Source organism: Agelaius tricolor, unplaced genomic scaffold (genome assembly GCF_023055355.1).
Source record: "Agelaius tricolor isolate 1412-34295 unplaced genomic scaffold, bAgeTri1.0.p SCAF_20, whole genome shotgun sequence".
Taxonomy (NCBI): Eukaryota; Metazoa; Chordata; class Aves; order Passeriformes; family Icteridae; genus Agelaius; species Agelaius tricolor.
This window is the reverse complement of record NW_027269280.1, coordinates 12544077-12564230: the sequence shown is the minus strand read 5'-3', so window position 1 is coordinate 12564230 and position 20154 is coordinate 12544077. Positions and strand designations below refer to the sequence as shown.

At 47.0% G+C, this 20154-nt stretch overlaps 1 protein-coding gene across 6 annotated transcripts in view; it reads right to left on the bottom strand.

Moving 5' to 3' along the window:
- The window catches only part of MTMR3 (myotubularin related protein 3), a 76633-nt gene extending 60163 nt beyond the window's left edge, over positions 1–16470 (bottom strand). For 5 of the 6 annotated variants that reach the window (XM_071445751.1, XM_071445756.1, XM_071445754.1 and 2 more), the window contains exon 1: positions 16316–16470. The gene's annotated coding sequence lies outside the window, so the exon portion shown is untranslated. Of the gene's footprint in view, positions 1–15631; positions 15676–16315 lie in introns of all 6 variants that reach the window. The other variant, XM_071445752.1, reaches the window with a different exon arrangement.
- Positions 16471–20154: the final 3684 nt, after the last annotated feature.

Genomic DNA, 20154 nt, shown 5'->3' with positions numbered 1-20154 from the left:
GGCTACAAGTAAATGTTCACTGCTCTGTGGAAAACACACATCTCCTGCTAGTGCAGCTAGGGAGGAGAGCAACTCCAAGAAAGTCCAAAGTGTCCTTCAGGTCTCCATTTGCCTGCAATAACAAACCAGCTCTAGACTGCCTGAAGAGTTTGCATGTTTAAAAGACCAGGAGCTTCAGAAGGTGTTCAGAGCTGGTATTTTATTGATTTCCCCACTGTGAAGTCCATCCTCACTGCTACCAGGGCAGCTATGCCTGGCAGTGCCCTTTGGATAGTCTGGCTCTCAGGACACCTGTTCCTTGCTGTCCAGAACACCCCCATACTTCCTTCACACTAGGAGGAGCAGTCAGGAGTAAGAAAGCAGCAGACATTTGAACAGCTCACACCAATTCATTACAGAGCCTACAAGTATTATTTACCAGGTGTTCCCCTCTAACAACCTACCCAATGAAGAATAAACTACTACACAAGCTAAAAACTAAGCAAGAAGAAAAACTGGAAGGCCTGGAAGACCAAAGTTAAATAATGGACTTCTCATGCAGACAGAAAACCAGATCTCCCTGACAGGTCATAGCCAGTGAAAGGCCCAGCAGAAGCAGATTTCTCTGCATGAACTGCAGAAATTCTCATTCAAGGGAAAGATTTTCCCATACCCTGCTGCTTGCACTCACTCCTGGACAGTCCCAGAACACCAAGTGTGTGTAACACTCAGAAGCAAAGGACAATCCTGCCACACTCCTTATCAAATGGAAAGAAACACTATCTCCAAATGTAGCACGTGCTGTCCTGTCATTCTCACGAGTGTGCACATGGAGGATGTATTCATAGTCCAGGCCTGGCATCACAATCACTGGCAGGAGTGCAATGCTGCAGTATATTTAGAAGGCCCTGTTAATTCTATAGTTCAATTCCAAGATACTGTTAATGTATCCCTGCCTGCAAACCCACTGTTGTTCCACAAGCATTCAACTTCAATTCTTCAATAACTGCTCAAAATACCAATACTTAAGATACAAATCTCATGGCAGTATCTGTAAAACCAATAGAAAATTCAGCAACAAACTAAGAAAGGCTGACTTTGGAGCAAGCTTCTGTCATGTGAGAAACTTCTGAGCTGGTGTGGAGCAGCCTGGCCCTGTGAGGAGCCTCTGTGTGCAGAATGGCTGAGCCTCTGAGGCAGCCTGAGGTGTCACCCAGCAAGCAGTGCCCGCTCAGCCCTCAGGTGCTCAGCAGAGCACACAGGGCCCCAACACCCAACACTCAGTGCACTAAGACACAGAAGGGGACAGGAACCACGTTTCTGAGCTGTGATGCCACCTAAGAGGGCAATGGGATTGAACTGCTGCCCTCACTGCTGAGGCTGGGAGCTCTCATTCTGCCTTGTGCACTGATACTGCTGGAGCTGAACCACGTGCCTGCATTCCCCACTGAGTCAGAGCTGTCCTTACACAACACATCCAAGTTCTTCAGGGCTGCTCAGCAGGCCCTTCAGAGGCTGCAGCTGTGCTCCTCCTACAGCTGGGCTGGTTCACCAGCCTCTCCTGCCAAGGAACTGCCAAAGCCACGCACAGCCAAGAGTGACTGGTCTCTCCTGGAAGCATCCTCAGTGCCATGTCCACAGCAGCTGCATACACAAACTGCCCCTGGGACCTTAAGGCAGATTCTCCTCACCAACAGGCAGATTTTGTGTCAGAAATTGCCTCTTTTCAGCAGTCCCACATTCTATCCCTCAGTGAGCAGCTCTTACCTATTTTCACCACACTCCAGGAGACAGACACACACTTGATTCAGCTGCGTGGTCTGGTGGGAGAACAGGGCAGCAATATCCAACTTTAACTCCACAGTTTCCAGCTTAAAAACACTTAAGATTCACTAGAAGGGAGTAAACAATGTCATGCAGACTGTCTGGGGAAGCATCAGTCATTTAAAAATATAACTACAAACACTACAGGGGTTCAAATGTGAACAAGAGCTCAGACATTCCCTCTATTAACAAAGCTCTTCCTCACACCCCAAGCTTTTTCCTAACATTAAGCAGCTGCCTAAGTGAAAGTCAGTTATAAAGTCATTTTATCACAACCACTATTTTCTCAAAGCTTAAAAATTAAATCAAGTACTCTGCTACTGGAATTTTCATTACCAGGAAGTTGCAATAATGCTTATTGCATTATGGTTACTGGTTTGTTCTCCCAATATGATAATTGCATCAGTTCAATGCTTTGAGTTAATTATTATTGTTTAACTGAGGTAAATGCAAACAGAAACCTAAACAGCATGGAATAAATAGTAGGAAACCAAGCTCAACTATGCAAAGATAAACCAAATACTTCATGATCACCTGCAAGTATTAGGGAAATTCTCACACAGCTCTCATACATATGAAAAATTAAGAGCCCTGACAATCACAGCTTCAGAAAATGGCCACAGGAAAACTGTACAGTGAGGTAAAGACTCAGGCTTTTGTCCTGTATCTTGGCACTTGGAATAAGCTCTGAATAAAGGTTTATTATAATATTTAAAAAAACACTGGACCATAGATCGCAGCATTTCCAGAATATTCTGTCAAATTATCTCAGCAATACAGCATAAAAGACGGGACCATAGATTGCAACATTTCCAGAATATTCTGTCAGATTATCTCAGCAATAGAGCATAAATAAGCACAAATTATTCTCTGGAGAGACCACCACATCTCCAGAGATCCTCTGGAGCTTCTTCAGCAGTGATGAAGAAGTACTTGCAGTGAGAGTGTGCTGTCACTGCAGTGAGGGGCAGGAGCTCCAGCAGCCGGGGGATGAGGGCAGCAGTCAGCCCTGGCACAGCCTGACTGTGCTGAAGGGCACCAGTTGCCATGGAAGTCTCCTGAGGCTGACCTTGGAGCTGCTCAAACAAGTGCCTCATGTGAAGCTGCTGCTCTGAGATGCTCAGGAGAGCTGCAAACTGCCCAGAGGAGTGACTGCCACACAACAATGTGCTCAGTGCAGAGCAGTGCTCCAGCACCACTGAATAGACAATGCAAAGAGCCCTTCAAGTGTCAGTCTTCCAGAGCAGCCAGGACAAAGTGCTTTTTGTCTGTGTCTTTGAGATGCTGACAAATCCAAAGTAGATGAAGTGTCTGGCAGAGTGGCCTCACCTCCCAGCCGGATATGTAATCCCGGGCAGGGGAGGGGGTGCCGGTGCTCTGCAGCAGCTCCAGGCAGCACAGCCAGCCATGCTCTGCCCTCCCTGGAGAGCTGGGGGATCACACCTTGGGGCTGCACGGGCAGCTCAGGGCAATCGCTCTGCTCACAGCCAGGCTCCAGTGGAGCTCAGAGACAAGAACTGCAAGTCCTGATTCTATAGGGGAAGAGGAGTCTGTGCCTGAGCACAGGAACCACTGAAGGCTTTATTATCTCTAGCACAGGCTCTGAAATAGATACATTTGTGCTTTGTACAATTTCCATTGAACCTTGCTAATTTCCTTAGCATTATTTTTTGCAGCTCAGGGACAAACACCGTTACTAAGTAACTCTCCAGGATGAAGTTTCAGTGCATTAGTTCTCACTGCTGAATTAAACACATAAGCATCTTAAATCCACAAATCCAACAACCCACTACTCCAAAAACCACAAGGAGTAAGCACAATCTGTGCAAAAACACATGAACGTTTATCAAGCAACATATCAAATCTTACCACAAATAAAACCCAGCAATTCAACTACTTCAGTTAACAATTAATAAAAGTTCTGAGGAAAAGGAATGCATCTGCTTCCACTTCCTACAGAAATCTCAAGTACATCTGAAGCAATATCTCAGATACACAACGATTTCAGGGCTGCATTTTTGAAGGATAATTTGAAATCCTTGACAGCTCTGTGCCAAGTGAAGGCTGTTCTAAGCCAGCACCATCAGCACAGGTACCCTTTTACCACAGAAACACAGCAAAGAACTGCAAAAATACTTGTTAAATGTTTCACTTGCAGCAAGCCTGGTTAAGGGTTAAAACCCTTTCAGAGTATGAGTGCAGCCATGCTAAGCACAGCACTAAGAGTGCCTGTTAAACTCTGAACAGGCAACAGGCTGACACAACACAGGTGGAGCTGCAGATTCCACCTCAAACGGGTCTGCAAGGAGCACTGTCACTCTGGCACTGGTGACAAGGAGTTCAAGCACTGGAAAGAAGAGAAAGAACAACACTGGAATTGTGATGCTCAGCTAGAGCAGCAGTTCTGTAAAAGGTTTGCAGCAAGCTATGTCAAAGTACTAAAAAATTATATAATTCAAGCCTAGTGTGTAACACCAAACTCATCTGCTACTTCTTCACTTGAAAATTCAGTGAGGCTTCAAAGCAGGACACACCTAACTAGACAAACTAAAACATTCATTCCTTCTTCAGAGTTGAAGCCTTCAGACCCTTCCACCCAACCTACTCCATTTCTAAGATATTCCAGCATATGGCAGAGCATTCATTCAGCCTATTTTGTGTAGATGAGACATTTGTAAGGACTTTTCCCCATTCCTCCCCAAGAAGCACACCCTTAAAATTGCCATCAGACACAATGTAAAATCTATCACTTCAAGATAAGTGATAGACAGTCATCTCAAATATTTCAAGAAATTTCCAGGATTTCACAAAAACTCACCAGCAGACCAACTCCTAAATCCTGATTTAGCAGTTCCATAAGCAGAACTGAAGAATGAGAAAGTTGCAGCAAGACAGGCACAGCTGCTTGCTCACTCCAGGTCTCATTTACTTTTCTGGTAAAGAAGAACTCACTGGGTAGGTAGGTTTTGAGTGACACACACCTTGGTATTTAAATAACTGAGATCTAGAGATGTAGGACAGAGGTGAACAAGCAGGAGTTAACTCTTCAAACAAATGCAGGTTTTAACAGGATAAATTCTTACCCTGTACTTGGAGTTTAAAGGTTACAAAAAGCTTGGTGTTGGAGGAACAGATCAGCACCAGGCAACAAGCTTTTTATAACAAGGCAAAGATGCTCTGAATTCCATGTAGAGGCTGAGCTGTCACTCACCCAGTATGATCTATGGATTCCCAGCTCCACAGGAAGGTTCACACTTTCTCTTTCACATTCTTATAGGCAATAAACTCCCAGTTTCTGTTTAATCTCTGAACTCTAGTTAAAATGTTATTAAAAACAAAAAAATCAAAGTAACCAAGTCATGAATTGTAGGGGTCACGGCCCTTTGGGAGTGACCTAACAAGCAACAGATTCTTCAGACAAGTTTCAAGCCATCAAATTTGTTTCAACATGTACAAACTCTGCTAAGTCAAGTCTTTCAACAACACTCACCAAAGGGTGACCCAGGGGAGAACACAATGGCACAACCTGACTAATTGCTATTCAGTCAAGGTGCTGGTTGTGTTTTCTTTTGCAGGCATGATGGATGCATGGGGCTCTCCTACCAAAGTTATCTTCACACAGCTGCACAAGCCCTCTCTGAACTGACCCCAGGGTATTCCTTCACCTTCCACATTTTAATTCTTTACAAATAGTTAAGCAGATCTTAAGAACAGCAACCCCACACAGGGACCTGAGTTCTTCCTCCTAAATTTTCCAGAGTCAAACAGGAGTTTTGAAGCTCTAGAAAACAGGTGCTGCAACACCAGTTTAAAGTTTACTGGGAATCAATCCATGGAAGCTTAAAAGTTGACCTTTCACAAGCAGCAAAACACCAGCTGGCTACACCTGCAAGTGCACCACAAATGTGCTCCACAATCCCATCTCCAGACTCCTGAAAATCAAATATGTCAGCAATGAAACCACCAAGACTCATCAGCCTACCTGAAGAGACTGGAGTGTTCTCTGCACCTGCAGAAGTGGCTATCCCCTTCCAAACCCAGCCTGGAAATTCAGATCAGCTCGAGGAATTCTTTAATTGTCTTGGCAAGAAGCAGCATAAAAATTGTGGAATTGAAGCACATAAATCAGGTTTTGGCATCAGGCCTTTCTTTAAGCTGTAGGCTAAACCAGATTCTCCTCTCTGCTCATTTCTTACACAAAAACATTCAGTCTTTTCTTGTCCTTTTCAGGATCCGAGTCAGTTCAGACCAATTTCTTTGGAAAGGGAAGTTCTAATTGACCACTCCTTGCCTTCATGAAGTCACTTTAACTCAATATACATTATTAGACCTATATTTACAGAAAAATAATTTCTTAACTACTACACAATTTGATCTGCTGGGATTGACACATGGCAGTAAGGGTCAACAATGAGACTAAAAGCTGAATTTTGTTGGAAGAACCAGAAAAAAAAATGCACCAGTAGTTAGAAATACTTAGAAATTGAAAGGAGACAAAGTAGATTAAGCCATATTGCAATCCTGAAATCTTGAAATATGTTCAAATACATGAAGCTTAGCCCTACTAGGTCTCTGCTTTGAATAGCAAATAATTTGGGTCTAGGAGAGAGAAGCAAGCTAGAAGCAGGAAAGGATCTGCATCCAGCAAGGGCTGCTCAGGTAAGCCCTGCCTCTGTGAGCAGTGGTCCAGCCTCAGGCATTCATACAGTTTAGAAAGCTGGACAGTAACTTGAAATCCTAATGTTTAGGAAAATAAGCTACAGGGCCCAGCAGCCTGGAACTTACTCTTTAGGGAGCTGCCAAGTGCTTCCTCCCCGACCCAAGCAAATCAAGGTGCCTTATGCAAGAGGAAAAGTCTTCATACCTGAGTGCTGAATGGGAGCACGGCGGGCTGGGACATGATGCAACAGCACCATTAGTGTTAATGGGGCTGCTCTCTGGGTGTGACCCTGCAAGGAGGGCAGCACAGCCGGGACCGTGCACAAACAGCTCAGGAAAAATCCACGCTCCACAGAGAGAGCAAGAAATAGCTCTTATTGTCTTTGCTATACCAGTCTTACACTTGTCAAATGAAGCAAAACTCTTTGTCCACAACTCGCCAGGCTGACTCCACCAGACCCACCCAGCTCAGGCATCAGCAGTGGCAGTGATGAATCCAACCACCCTCTACAGGTAAGCAGAGCACCAAGCAGGTTTCCAGACTGCTTCCTACTCCCTGCTGATTACAACAGCAGGTTTGGCACTGCTGACTCCTCAGTGAACTACTCCAGAACTCACCCTTAGAGCCTTGTGCTGCCCAGCTATTGCCAGCCCCTCAAGAGCTCACAGGAAGAAGTGCCTGAGCAATGAGAACACTGCAGAGGAGTTGGAATGCCCAGCAATGGAAAGCGAGACAGCTCCCCAGCCTGCCAGTCAACACTGCAGAAGGAAAGGATAATTTGCCTGGAGTAATGAGCTAAGTATAGAGTCACCACGATTCCAGTGGCCCAATTAGCTCTGCAATTCTTCTGATGCAGTGGAACACCTTGGGAGGCAGCTGGCTCCAGCTGCAGGTAGAACCAGGGACTGAAGCCACTGCCTTGATCTTGTGCTTAACACACCAAATTCTGCAAAGGCAGCACCAAGAGTCAAGACCAACATTTTCTAACTCACTGGAATATTTTTGCCATCCTCAGTTCATTACCATATTGCAGCACTTTAGGGAATCCTATGCAATTGTAGAAAACCCCTTGCCCACTCCTCTCCCCAGGTCAGTGTTTAGCAGTCACCCTTAGCCTATCATTAAAAGCAAAAATTCCAGTTTGACAAGTGCAAGGCATTTTGGTTCCAGCTACTAAACCCTGCAGAACTGAAAGGGGGGAAAGCAACATGACAGTGACCAGGCACACTGGTACCATTAGACAGCTATACAGGGAGCTACTGCTTTTTGAAATTCACTCTTAATGAATATTTATTATTCGTTTACTTTAACAAGGGTTTCTGCGTGTTACTTCCACAGTTCTGTACCCACTGATGCCCCATGTGGTCACAGACTCTCAAAGAAGGACCCACAATTAGCTGTACCACCAGTTTTCCTACCAGGAGGTTTTGCCCCAAATTCCCTTGTAATGATTTGAACACTGTAGGATACTGAACACTCAGGTACAGTGTCAGTACATTGAAGCTGGAATCCTTTTTATAATGAATTTGGAATTTTAGAGCAGGTATCTGACCTCTTTCCTTACTGCCAAGTCTAACTGACCACATGGCTTTGCCAGAACACAACCCAGCCTAAAATACTAAAGCCTTGGCCATGGATCTCCAAAACTGAAAATTTCCATGGGGCTTCTCTGTGCAGCCCCAATTTACTCATCTGTTACGTCCAGGGATGCTCTGCAGCAGTGAAGCACACTAACCAAACACCTCCAAATCATGTGATACTCATGCTTGAGTCTGAAGGGATTAAGAGATTCCAGCCCAAAGTAAAAGAAAACAAGCAAGCTATTGTACTCTGCATTAGAACACAACTGTGCCTTGACCATAATCCACCAGCCAAACCTACAAGGAAAGCTGAGCAGACCTCAAAATATTTACCTTGTTCCATCTTCCTCCTTTTTCCTCAGAGAGTTCAGATTTTCCCAAAGTGCAAAAAGGTGCATTCTTTTGGAAGTTACTCAAAGAAAGGTTCACTGAACATAGACAAAGATGATAATTTAATTATAATGGGTATCCAACCAGAATATAATGCCCTGTTCACAGCAAATTCCTGCTACCAGCAGTGAGAGAAAATGAAGAATCTGAATTCTCAAATGTACTCATGACTAGTATGTTCACCAATCAGCACACAATTAAGCATTCCTGTTCTCTAATTGTAAAGATGAACACTTGTTTGATAAGGATTAGTCATTAATTTGATGGAAAGCTTATCCGCTCTTAAAAAACCATGCACAGTGTTTAGATGGAAAGAAAAGTTCTGCAGGCAATGGCAGTAAATTTGCAAGTTTACATTAAGTACACTTCACTTGCTTTCAAGCTTCCATTTATTAAAGGAAAATAATCAAAATAATCTAGAAATGCAATCTGCTTAGACATTTTAGTCAGGTTTCTTGGATCAAAAGTTCAACCATGCCTATGCTACACTAAGTATTTGTTCTCAGAAGTGAATAAAAAGGAAAAAAAGAAAATTCAAATATAACAATAAAAAAAAATCAAAGCTATCAGGTCAAAACACTTCAAAGAGAGGTGTTTCTACTCTGTCAGACCACAGCAACCTGGCTGCAGAGAGTTCAGAAATGTCCTCACATTAAATTCCAAGCCAAGCCACTCTGTGATATGGCAGGTGAGTTTTCTTCTCACTGCCTCTAATTTTGGCTCATCTGCTCTTTGTCAGGGGACAGACAAGTATTTGAAAAGCCTGAACTTAGAGACCCACAGAAGAGCAGAAGTCAGCTTTGACAACAGCAGTTTTAGTTGGAGAAGACACCAAAGGCTGCTGGATGCAGGTGAAACTCCAGACAGGTCCAGCTGCAGCACATGCAGCACTAGGAGTGGAAAGGTCTCCAAGCAAAGGTCTCCAGGCCAACCAGGATGCATCAAGCACAACTTCCCAGCAGCTCATCTCTGTGTGCTGAAGTCTCCATGATAGCAATGAACAGCAAAGCTTCCCCAGGTACACATTGAGGTCAATTATGGCTCCCAGAGATGAGGTCAGCCAGCCACAGCCACGGCTCCCTCCTGTCCTCATCCACTCCCAGGGGGAGCAGGGACAGCCAGGCTGCTGGCCCCCCCTAACTGCTGCAGAGAACATCCCAGGGAAATGCTTTCCACCAATTCCAAGCCTAGAAATACCAAGGAAACTTTCCACCAATGCCAGACCTAGTGGCAGCCACTTCCATGAGTAGCCTTGGACTTAAACTCATTTTGAATGGACACAGTGATACCATGAGAGTGACAGGACAGAGCTAAATGGTGAATCAGTGCTAGACTGGATCCTTCTGACATCTCCTGTACAAAACTGAGGCCTCACTTCAAAAGCACCTGAAGTTCCTTTACTCAGGCAGCATCTTGTGTAGGATGTGGAAGGTATTAACACTCCACAGCCATAGTTCCAGCAGTACAGTTTAAATAAATTGTTCTTAATCTCTGTGTCCTCACTCTTGTTGTTACAATTTCTTTAATCCACCCTTCAGTTTCACTCAACTCTTCAGCACTTTCAACTCCTATTCCTAGCAACTGAAAAACCAAAAATCAGTATTCTGGTAGTCTACCCTTGACCTAGACAGTGCTAAACTCTACATGACAGGGAAGATACTCAAGGGAAGATCTGATTTTCCATCTGTTTTCTGAAATCCTGCCACCACTGTACAGAACCCCCAAAAAATCCGAATCCTACTTGCCCAGAACAGTCAAACCTCAGAGGAACTGAGGAGTCAGACTCACAGGGCCTGCGAGTCTTATGATGCACATGAGCCCTGTGTGAGAGGCTGCCCTCAGGGTGAGCTGGGGAGGTGCCCTGCAGTCAATCCTGCCTTTGCTCTGCTCTCCAAGGACACTCAGGGAGCCAACCAAGAGCATCTTGTCTTCACTGACTCCATGTCAACTACACAGACAGGATTTCTGCCCTCTCCTCCCTCAGGTGCCTGGCAGCAGCTCCCCCCAGGCACTTCCACCAGCAGAAAAAGCAGCATTGGAGAAAACAAGTCTCATTTTGTCAGGAATCTGCCTTTTCCTGGCTGATAGAGAAGTCAAAACCCCCCTTTAAAAGTACAGGGGAAAAGAAACTATTTTTATTTGTCCTTTCAGGTAACACCACAGAATTAATGCTTTGATTACAGCCCTCGTTTGCAGTCCCAAACTTGGAGAAGCAAATGAGGCCCACAAAAGGGCAACACAAAACTGTTCTACCAGAGTTTCTATAAATAATGTCTATACCAGTGCACAAATCTCTGGTATTCGAAAGAAAAACTACAAAGACTTAATTATGGCAATGCAGCAGCCTTCCTCCACAAATTCAACCTGGTGTATTACTTCCCCCCATACTGATTACATGTTCCAGAAACTAAACCTCAGAGTACCAGAACAATCCAAAATACTTAGAGACTATTAGACTTGTATATACAAAAGACTTCATCATACAGACAGGCACCCTAGAGATTTATTTCATGCTACTTTGTTTTCAGAAATCTCAGTTAAAGAAAGATTTATACCATTTTCACTGCTTTTCCCTGATGAAAATCTTTCTTGAAATAGGGTACAAGAGCCTGTGGTAGAAGTCTTAGCCATGGGCTGGTGTGAAGGGAGAAACACATCCAGCAAGCAAAGTTACTGGGACAACGATGTCCACTTGAAAAGTAGGCAGCAGAAATTAGAGTGGGAAAAGTCTTTTTCAATTCCTATCTCAGTAAGGGCTAAACCAAGCAGGACCTGAGAGGTTAAATCTGGTATATGTGCTAGAGATAGGCCCAGTAAAGAAGAACTTCAGTTCTGAAATTAACCCCAGACAAGGTCACTCTGAAGATGATGTAGGAGTTTTTGGAATAAAATTGAAAGGAGGGGAGCACAGAACACACAGCTTGAGATCAACACACACAGGATGGAAAAAGATAGTTAAATATCAAAGTAACAGAATACAATCTTTCCCACATGCCTTCTAGACCATGCTCTGGAAGCTCTGAGCCTCATGGCAGCCTTCCCTGCTGTCCAGTCCCAGAAGCCCAAAGCTTGAACATTCCCTGTTATGGCTCTGAAGAACACCCCCCAGTCAGGGGCTGCTCTGTTCTGGCTGCCCTTTGGAAAGCCCAGCTCTTCCCAAGTGGCCAGGGACTAACACCAAGTTTCTGATTTCATTCCAGCTTCAAGCAGATTCCACAGGTGACAGGATAACTGCCCCAGCTAAGCTCATCCAGCACTGGGTTCTAAGGCTTCACCAGACACACAATCAACTCTGAAGCTGATCCCCTGCACGCTGCAGAATCAGGTGGTGAACAAGCACTGCCACAGAAGGCAGGGACAGCATCAGCCCCAGCAGCCCCTGGGATGAAGCTCTCTGCAGCAAGCCCAGCCCCATTTCCATCGTGGTTTGTCAGCCCATCACAATGAATGCTGCAAACAACAGCCAGATGTGCTGAGCAAGGCAAAGAACAACTTGCTTTGCTTGTCACCTCCCAGGGCTCCTCCAAGCCTCAGTTCCTTTGATGTTCTGCCCTCCTTCAACTAACACCCAGCTGCAAAGTTGCATTTTGAAGTATTTCCAATTCAGCATTTTGGTTCAATTTCTCTTTAAAAAGAGGGCTGATACTGCTTAGGATCTATCTGCTTGTGTTCCTGAGGACACATTTCATTACTGGCATGAGTGGTTATGTACAACTGCCTGCCCCCAAGCCAGCCCACCAATGCTGCTTTACAGCTCTTCACTGCATTCCTAATCAAGAGGAAAAATAATGGATTTACTACTCCAAAATCAACTTCCACTGCAGTCTTGCTCAAGGTAATAATTTTTCAGAAATGGCAATAATTCAATACAGCAGCTTGGATAAGTTTAGTTACAGTATCCCTGAACAAGGAACAACCAGCTCAAGTCTTCTGAAATCCAGCTCCCCCAAGGAAGGCCAAGAACACCCTATTTAGGAAGTCTTTTGTAGAGCCTGGGCTTTCCCCCCTTCCTTATCAGTCTGGAAGAGTTCCACCACCACCATGACAGCTATTACAATGCCATTAGCTGCCACACTCAGGCATGTGCACACACAAATTCCAAAAAAACTTCCAGATGGATCTTACCATGGTTACCTTGTTGCAACTATTTTCAGCATTGATACCCATGAGGAGGAGCAGTGCCTCTGAAGGATCCAGCTGCCCCAGAAGTCCTACAGAGCACTGATCCAGTTACCAGCTTAACCTGCAGCCACACTCACAGTCAAAACAACTGCTGCTTTCCAGACTCCACCTGAAGATTCCAAGTCTGAGGAGCTTCAGAAGACAAACCAAAGCCAGGCATCAGCAACTGTGTTTTAGGTGAAGCCTTTACAAACAGTGCTTCCTGCTGGACACCCACAACTCCAGAAACAGCTTTTCCATTTCAACCAACATTCCAGAAAGTCGCCTGTTTCCCTCCCTCCCTTCCTCCCCAGCTCACTTTGCATGGCTCTGCAGGCCCAAGCCTCACTTCCAGGTGCACACTGGGACTTCCTGAAGGAGAACAGAGCACCTGAGGCTCAGAGCAGCACAACCTGACACCTCGTAACACACTCAATGTCAGAGATACCACTGCTTGCAACAAGATCACGCTGCAGTTCTTCCCTGCTACTACAGACTCATTCCTCCCTGTGGCTCTGAGCAGCAGGGATGGACTCGAGGCCTTCCTTAAGGGATGACACATTGCCCCTGGAAAACCTACAGCCAGCTGGGGCTCACCTCCCTGACACCACTACCAGAAACTATGAAGCAGGTGAGGGGAACAAGTCAGGGAGACTCACGCTCCAGTCTATCCTTCTGTGGTACCAAGTCCATTCTGTCAGTGCTTCTCAGCTGCTCAAAGCCAAGAGACAAAGTTGGGGCTGTTTTGCTAAAGCTGCTCTCCAAATAAGGCCAGTTGACACCAAAGGAGGCTGTGGTTTGTGACCTCTGCCCATCCCACAAGCAGCTGACACGTTTGCAATGTACACAGCAATGTTTGGGGGTAAGGCATCCAAGGTAGAAGCTGGAAGGCAGCAGGAGCTGAGGGCTCCAGCTCTTTGCTGGGCATAGTAAACAGCTCCAGTAAAATGCCAGTATTTCCAATAATTCAGTTGCCACTGACTTCACTTTTAGGTCTTCACTCTGTCACCAACTTCACTTTGAGGTCTTTCAAGCAAACCACTCAGTCGCCCTGAAATTCTGAAGCACCACGAAGACAGATATACTTGCCTTTAAACAATCCAGTTCTTCACAGGAATTACAGCACAAACTGAGCCCTAAGCATATCCCTAAAGTTCTCCTGACAGCACTGGGAAGTTACAGCACCAATATCTAGAAGAGGGCTGAAGTTCCAAGACATGAAGCTCATTTCTCAGAGTTTCAAACCCACATGGGATGTCACAGGCAGATCTGTACACCACCAGCTACTCAGGCTGGAGACAAATGCAGAACAGTTGCAGTTATTTCTGAGGCCATTCAGTACCTAACAGGTTATTTTGAGAGAAACATGACATTGCTTTCATTCAGCCAGTGAAAGCTACTATAAAACACAGGCATGTTTAAGTATCTGGGGGTTTCATTCTGGTTCACAGGATTTGATAAGCACTAATCTGGCTGTTTGGAGTCACGTGCTCTGAAGACATCATCCACACCAACTGGAAGAGCCCTATCCTGTTGTATCCAGTTACAATTCCCAGTAGGAAGCCACCAGAGCAGGAACAGCCTTCACAGCCCTTTGAGCTGTGCAGGTGAAGGATCTCAAGCTCCATGCTGGATGCCAAGGCAGTTCCTCCTCCACAGAGACAATTCCTCTTCCCTGGCCCATCAGACCTGCCAGGCTCCTGCCTGTTACTCCAGCAGCCCAAAGATCCCCTTCTCCTAAGTTACTCCTTTTTTCCAGGTTACTTGCCAGCAAAGCACTGCACAGCCACGTTCCTCCTACTCCTGCAAGCTGACAACATACTTCTCTCCATCATCCTGGCTTGCATGTAGGTGGAATGAGATCTGAGATAAAATATTGTAGCCTCTATTTCAGAAGCCTGGGCAGGCTCCATTTCTGTCTCCTCCAGCTGCAGATGGCCATTTTTATGGAAAATAAATAAATAAAATGAAATGAGAGCTTATCAAGCTGACCTATTCCACTTTTGTGGTATCATCTGTGGGTTGCATGGCTTGTTCCTTGAGCAGGTTAACATTGATATTTTAATAATTGCAAGTGCAGACAGTTGATGCAGTAGATACTAACAGTACCCCAGATAGGCACCTATAGCACTGCCAGTGAGAGAATTCAGCCTGGCTCTCCATTTATCATTCCTATAACCTGAAGTGGGACAAGAGCACCTTTCAGTGCAGAGATATATCACTGCTGGTGCACCTCTGCCCTTCCCCAAGCTCCAAAGCAGGCACAGAACCTGTCACTGAAACACTTCAGAACCTCACGCCCCGCCTTCACTTATCTGCACAAAGTTTCAACACTTACAGCCCAGTATTTCCTGTGCTAGGAAAGAAAGCACCACTTCTATCTCTCAAGCCCACTGTAATCAGTAACAGCTGAAGCAAAGCAGGTATCAGATGTCAGCCTCCTCCCCTCCAGTTTACAAGCACTCCTTCATAAAACCTCCTTCATCTCCACCAAAAAAGTTCATTTCCTAATACCACATGCTTTAGCAGCAGACAAAAGGCATCTCAGTTCTTTATCTGAAACTCAGAGCATGACAGGTACTACAACAAACCTGTCAGAGCTCCTTCCGTCACGCTGCCAACCCTTCCCAGCAGACTCACCTTCATAGTATAAATAATATAAATATGCTTTTATATTCACCAGAAAACCAAGCTGTGCTTCCACTCAGCACTACCTGACATGATTCACTAGCCAAGTTCTTTCCTTCTAAAAGAAAGCTTTATTGCACATGGCTACATCACACAAGAAAACAAACAGGTGAAGCACACAGAAAAGTGCCTACAAGACCTGAAGTCTGCAAGAGCTACAAGCTCACACCCAACCTTCCCACAGTAAGGGAAGTGTGCACAGAAAGGAAAAAAATCAGTTTCCTGTACAAAGTTGTGAAGAAACACCAGGTCTCATCTGCTGATCAAGAAAACATTGTCTAAAAGAGCAAGAGCAGGAACAACTTCAATGCACAAACTTAAACTCCACGTTGTGGGACAAAGCACTTACCGGGGAAGGGCAACATCTGCTCACATCCCAGCGAAAGAACAGGACTGTTAAAAGGAACACGGGGAAGAGGCGTAATTAAAGCCCCAAAACCATAGAAATATAAAGTCTTAACAAGTCCCACTTAGAAAAGGAACAGGAATTTCGGCCGCACGCATAAGGGCAGCTGAACTCTGCTGACACCACAGCCCCAGCGCCGGAGCAGCCGAGCAGGGGCCGGCGGCTGCCAGCGGTATGGGACGATCCCCGGCCGGGCTCGGCGAGGACCGTGCACCCCAACGGGCGGGGCGGGGGCCGGCAGTGTCGGGCGAGGCCCGCAGGCCTCGGGCAGTAGGAGCCCCTCTGGCCCGGGGAGCCCACCCTGGCCCGGCCGCTCGAACCCGGCAGCGCAGGGCCCGGCCCCGGGCCGCCCGGCATCGCCGCTCGCCCGGGGACGAGAGGCCGCCGCACCGCGGCCGCGGAGCCGGGCCGCCTTCTCCTCCTCCGGCCGGCCGTGCCGTGCCGAGCGGAGCGGAGCAAAGCAGAGCGGGGCCGAGGGCGCCGTGCCGGCCCCGCCGCCGCCCCTCACCCGCAGCCGAGGGGGCGTGTGCGGCCCTCAGTGACAGCGCGGCCGCGCTCCGCCAGGCCCCGGCGCGGCGGGCCGGCCCTCCCCGCTGCAGGACAAGGGGCACCCCGGCGGGTCCTTACCGCTGGGCAGGGCATGGCGCGGAGCCCCCGCCCGTGCCGGGGCGCGGCGTCCTGCCGGGGCCGGGGTCGCTGCGGGCTCGGGGCCGCCGTCGCCGCCTCACGGACACAACAACATGGCGGCCGCGCGGCCTCCTCCCTCCTCCCCCCGCGGGGCGGGGCCGGCGCGCGCCGCTCCCGCCCTCCACCCTGAGGGGAGGGGAGGAAAGGGGGGGGCGGCCCCGGCCCGCGCTGAGGGGACCGCGGGGTCACGGAATCAGGGAATCACGGAATCGGGGAATCACGGAATCGCGGTGCCACCAAGGCTGGAAGATCATCTACTGGTTTAAGAGCATCTACTGGTTTAACTTCGTCTCTTCCAACCGTCAGCCCAGCACCGTCACCGTAACCCCTAAATCACCACCCCACATCACCCAGCGACAGATGCAGACGCCTCTCGAAGGCACCGAGAGAGGGTGACTCCACCACCCTCCACACCTCCCTGGGCAGCCCTTCCCGAGGTCTGACCGCCCGGACGGTGAAAAGTTTTTTCTAATCTGTAACGTGGCGGCCCCGCTGGCCTCAGCGCTCGCCGTGCCCTCAGGAGGCGGCTGCCATCCCTCGGCCCCTCCGAGCATGGGAGGCAGGGCCGACAGGAATGAGTAAGGGACTGAGCATCTCCCTGAGGAGCAGACACTGCCGGAGCCGGGCCTGGCTAGTCTGGAGAAGGGAAAATTCAGAGGGGATCTCATCGATCCGTGCAAATATCTCTAAGGGGTGTCAGAGGATAGTACCAGATTGCTTTCAGTGGTGCCCAGAGACAGAACAAGGAGCAATGGCCATAAAGTAAAACACAAGAAATTCTATCTCAGCATGAGGAAGAGCTATCCATTGAGCAGAGCACTGGATCAGCTGCCCAGGGAGGGCATGGAGACCCCCTCTCTGGAATAATCCAAACCCTGGACGTATTCCTGTGTCACCTGCTCAAGGTAACCATGTCCAGGGGGTTGGACTGTATGATCTCCAGAGGTCCCAGCTATTCTGTGGTTCTGTGATTCTGTGAAGCCAACTTGCCCGTTATCCCCCTGTGAGGTCTATAAGCCTGGCATTGAATGAGCAAGGCTGTGGAACAGGCAGGGTCTCAGCAGAGGTTTGGCAGCCATCTCGTATTGTGAGTCAGGTAACAGTGGAAGTGTGTGCTGAGGGGGGCTGAGGTGTGTGTTCCCACACCTCACTGCCATCCATCCTCCTCAGGATCCTCAAAAATCCCTGGAGAAACACCCTGTTCCACTATAATCTGGGATTAGTTCAGTTGGTCAGGGCAGTGCCACTAACACAAAGGCTGTGGGTTCAATCCCTGTAAGGGCCATTCATTTAAGGTTTAGACTTGAAGATCCTCGTGAACTCAGATTATTCTGTGATCTACAGAAGCCATTCTGGTGTGCTAGTTCTTCTGGCCTCAGATTATTCTGTGATCTACAGAAGCCATTCTGGTGTGCAAGTTCTTCTGGCCTCAGATTATTCTGTGATCTACAGAAGCCATTCTGGTGTGCAAGTTCTTCTGGCTGATGTTCCCAGCGTTGCTTTGGTGACATTCAGCTCAGCTGTGGGAACATGTGTGGCCCCACACCACCAGGCCATGCACTGTCCAAGCCACCCTGCACAGCCCATGGCTCCTAAAGCATGAGGTAACGGGGAGCTGGGAGCCAGCATGAGGCTGGACTGCCAAAAACCACATGGAACTGAGAGACTGAGATAAAGCAAAAGGCCTGTGAGCATTAAGCTACAGAAAACACAGGAAAGCTGGAGAGCGGCAGCAGTGTTGGAGGTGGCAGGGACGCTGCTGGTTCCAAAATGAAGCTCTAGCTAAGCCTTGTGCAATGGAGCTCCTTTCCAGCAGCAAGATTTATATCTGGGCTTTGTTGCAACTGTGATGGATCGTTAATGTTTTATTTTTATACGTATCTTTAATTTACAATACCATATGTAGGTCAGGTTGTACTTTTGCGGGAGATTTCCACCTGCTCCTCATGTTTGCCTTGATCTGAAATGAAATGCTTGCAAGTAGCTATAAAATGCACTCCTAAATTATCCCCAGGACTCTCCCTCTGAGTCCAAGGCTAGTCATTGTAACAGATGGACTTCAGTCTGTCATTAGGTCATGTCTAAGCTGCAAGGAGCATAAGCGTTCAGAGGGAACAATGCAAAATACAGAAGCCTGTGTCTTCACACTCAGATATGAGCCACACTGTGAGCTGTGTTCGGGTTTGGCTCCCTTGGTCAGGGACAGCAAACATTTGAAAGGGAGTTAATCAGCCCCTCTGAAGGGATTTTTTCCAACAACAAGCCATCATCTGAATGCAAATGTGATCTGAATGTCAATATGTACTTTCAGAGGAACTTTGGAAGAAATACAGGTAACTGAAGGGAAAAACAGGATTCCTGGCCTGTTTACACCCAAAAGGAATGAAAATATGTAGAGCCAGTAGAGCTGTAGCTGAAAAGGATGTGTGTTGACAGCATCAGCAAGCAAAATATGAATTTTGAGAAGTCCCTGTTAAATGTTGCCTTTTGCAGTGTGCCTGGAGGGAGATCAAATGTGACCTACTTTGGGAAGCTGGATCCTGGAGACCTGGGGCTCCTGTACAGCAGAACCTGCTGGGTGCTCCTTCTGGTCCTTAAAGAGGGGGAAATCCTGCAGTGCCCTCCCTGTGACAGGAAAAGCTGGCACTTCCAGCTGCTTGTTATATTTGTACATTTTATCTTTACCAATCTGGTCACACACAGTGCAAGGAGACATTCCGTGTCTTGTGTCCCAAACCTCTCTGCATCTTGTGTTCCAGGCTATTTTTTAGTACATGGCTCAGTGTTAAATGACTTTTACTTCTATTTTCCATGATGATCAGAGCAAAGGATAAGAATTATTTTATGGAAATGGAAATTACTGGACCCAAAGGGAGAGCAAGGCCTCTGAGAACCTGACACACAGCTCAGGGAACGAGGTGTTCCCAAACCCAGAATCCTGAAGGACCTGCAGTGTATCCTCCCTCATCCAGTACAGGGGTTTTAATGTGGAGGGTGGTAATGAATTATGGAGGAACTCCTGAAGCACTGGCTGGTTTTAAGCTGGAGGAAGTAAAATAACACACCTGTTAGTGTGACCTCAAGAGCATTAAAAGCTTAAAATATAAAATAAAAAGGAAAAAGTTGGGGACAGGCAAGTAAGTTTAAAAATGTAAAATAAAAATGTGATGTGTCTTTGCATACATAAAGATTGATTGCTTTTAACTAAGATTATACCCTTGATAATTGTTTCCTAGACATGGATGTATAATAGATGCATTAACTTATTCAGTAAATTAGTGGAAATCAGGTCCATAAAAATGATAGCTAGGTGGAAAAGGTAGGGAAGTCACCTCAAACACGCACCAGCTGTGGATGCACCAAGGGAATTTGTGAGATTACAAAGGGAAGAATGGTCAGAAAGTGCCTGGATTCCCATGTTTCCCCCAGGTAGCCTCACCTCCCTGGATCCCAGGACCACAGCCTGGCCTGTGTGTGCTTTGCTCTTGCACAATATTTTTCAGACAGGCCTTGGAACAAAAGGTAGGAGGGAGCTGATGGCATTTGCTGATGGCACAAAGCTGGGAGGCACTGGCTGTGCAGCAGGAATAGCTGTACTGCTGGAAGAGCTGGATGACATGGAGTGCTGGCACACTGGAAATGGGATGAAATTTAATAGTGGAAAGTACAAGGTCATGCCCTTGGGAATTGCTAACAAGAATCTCTGCCGCAAGCTGGGAGCTCATCAGTTGGAAATGACAGAAGAAGGGAAAAATCTGGGTGTATTTGTTGATCTCGAG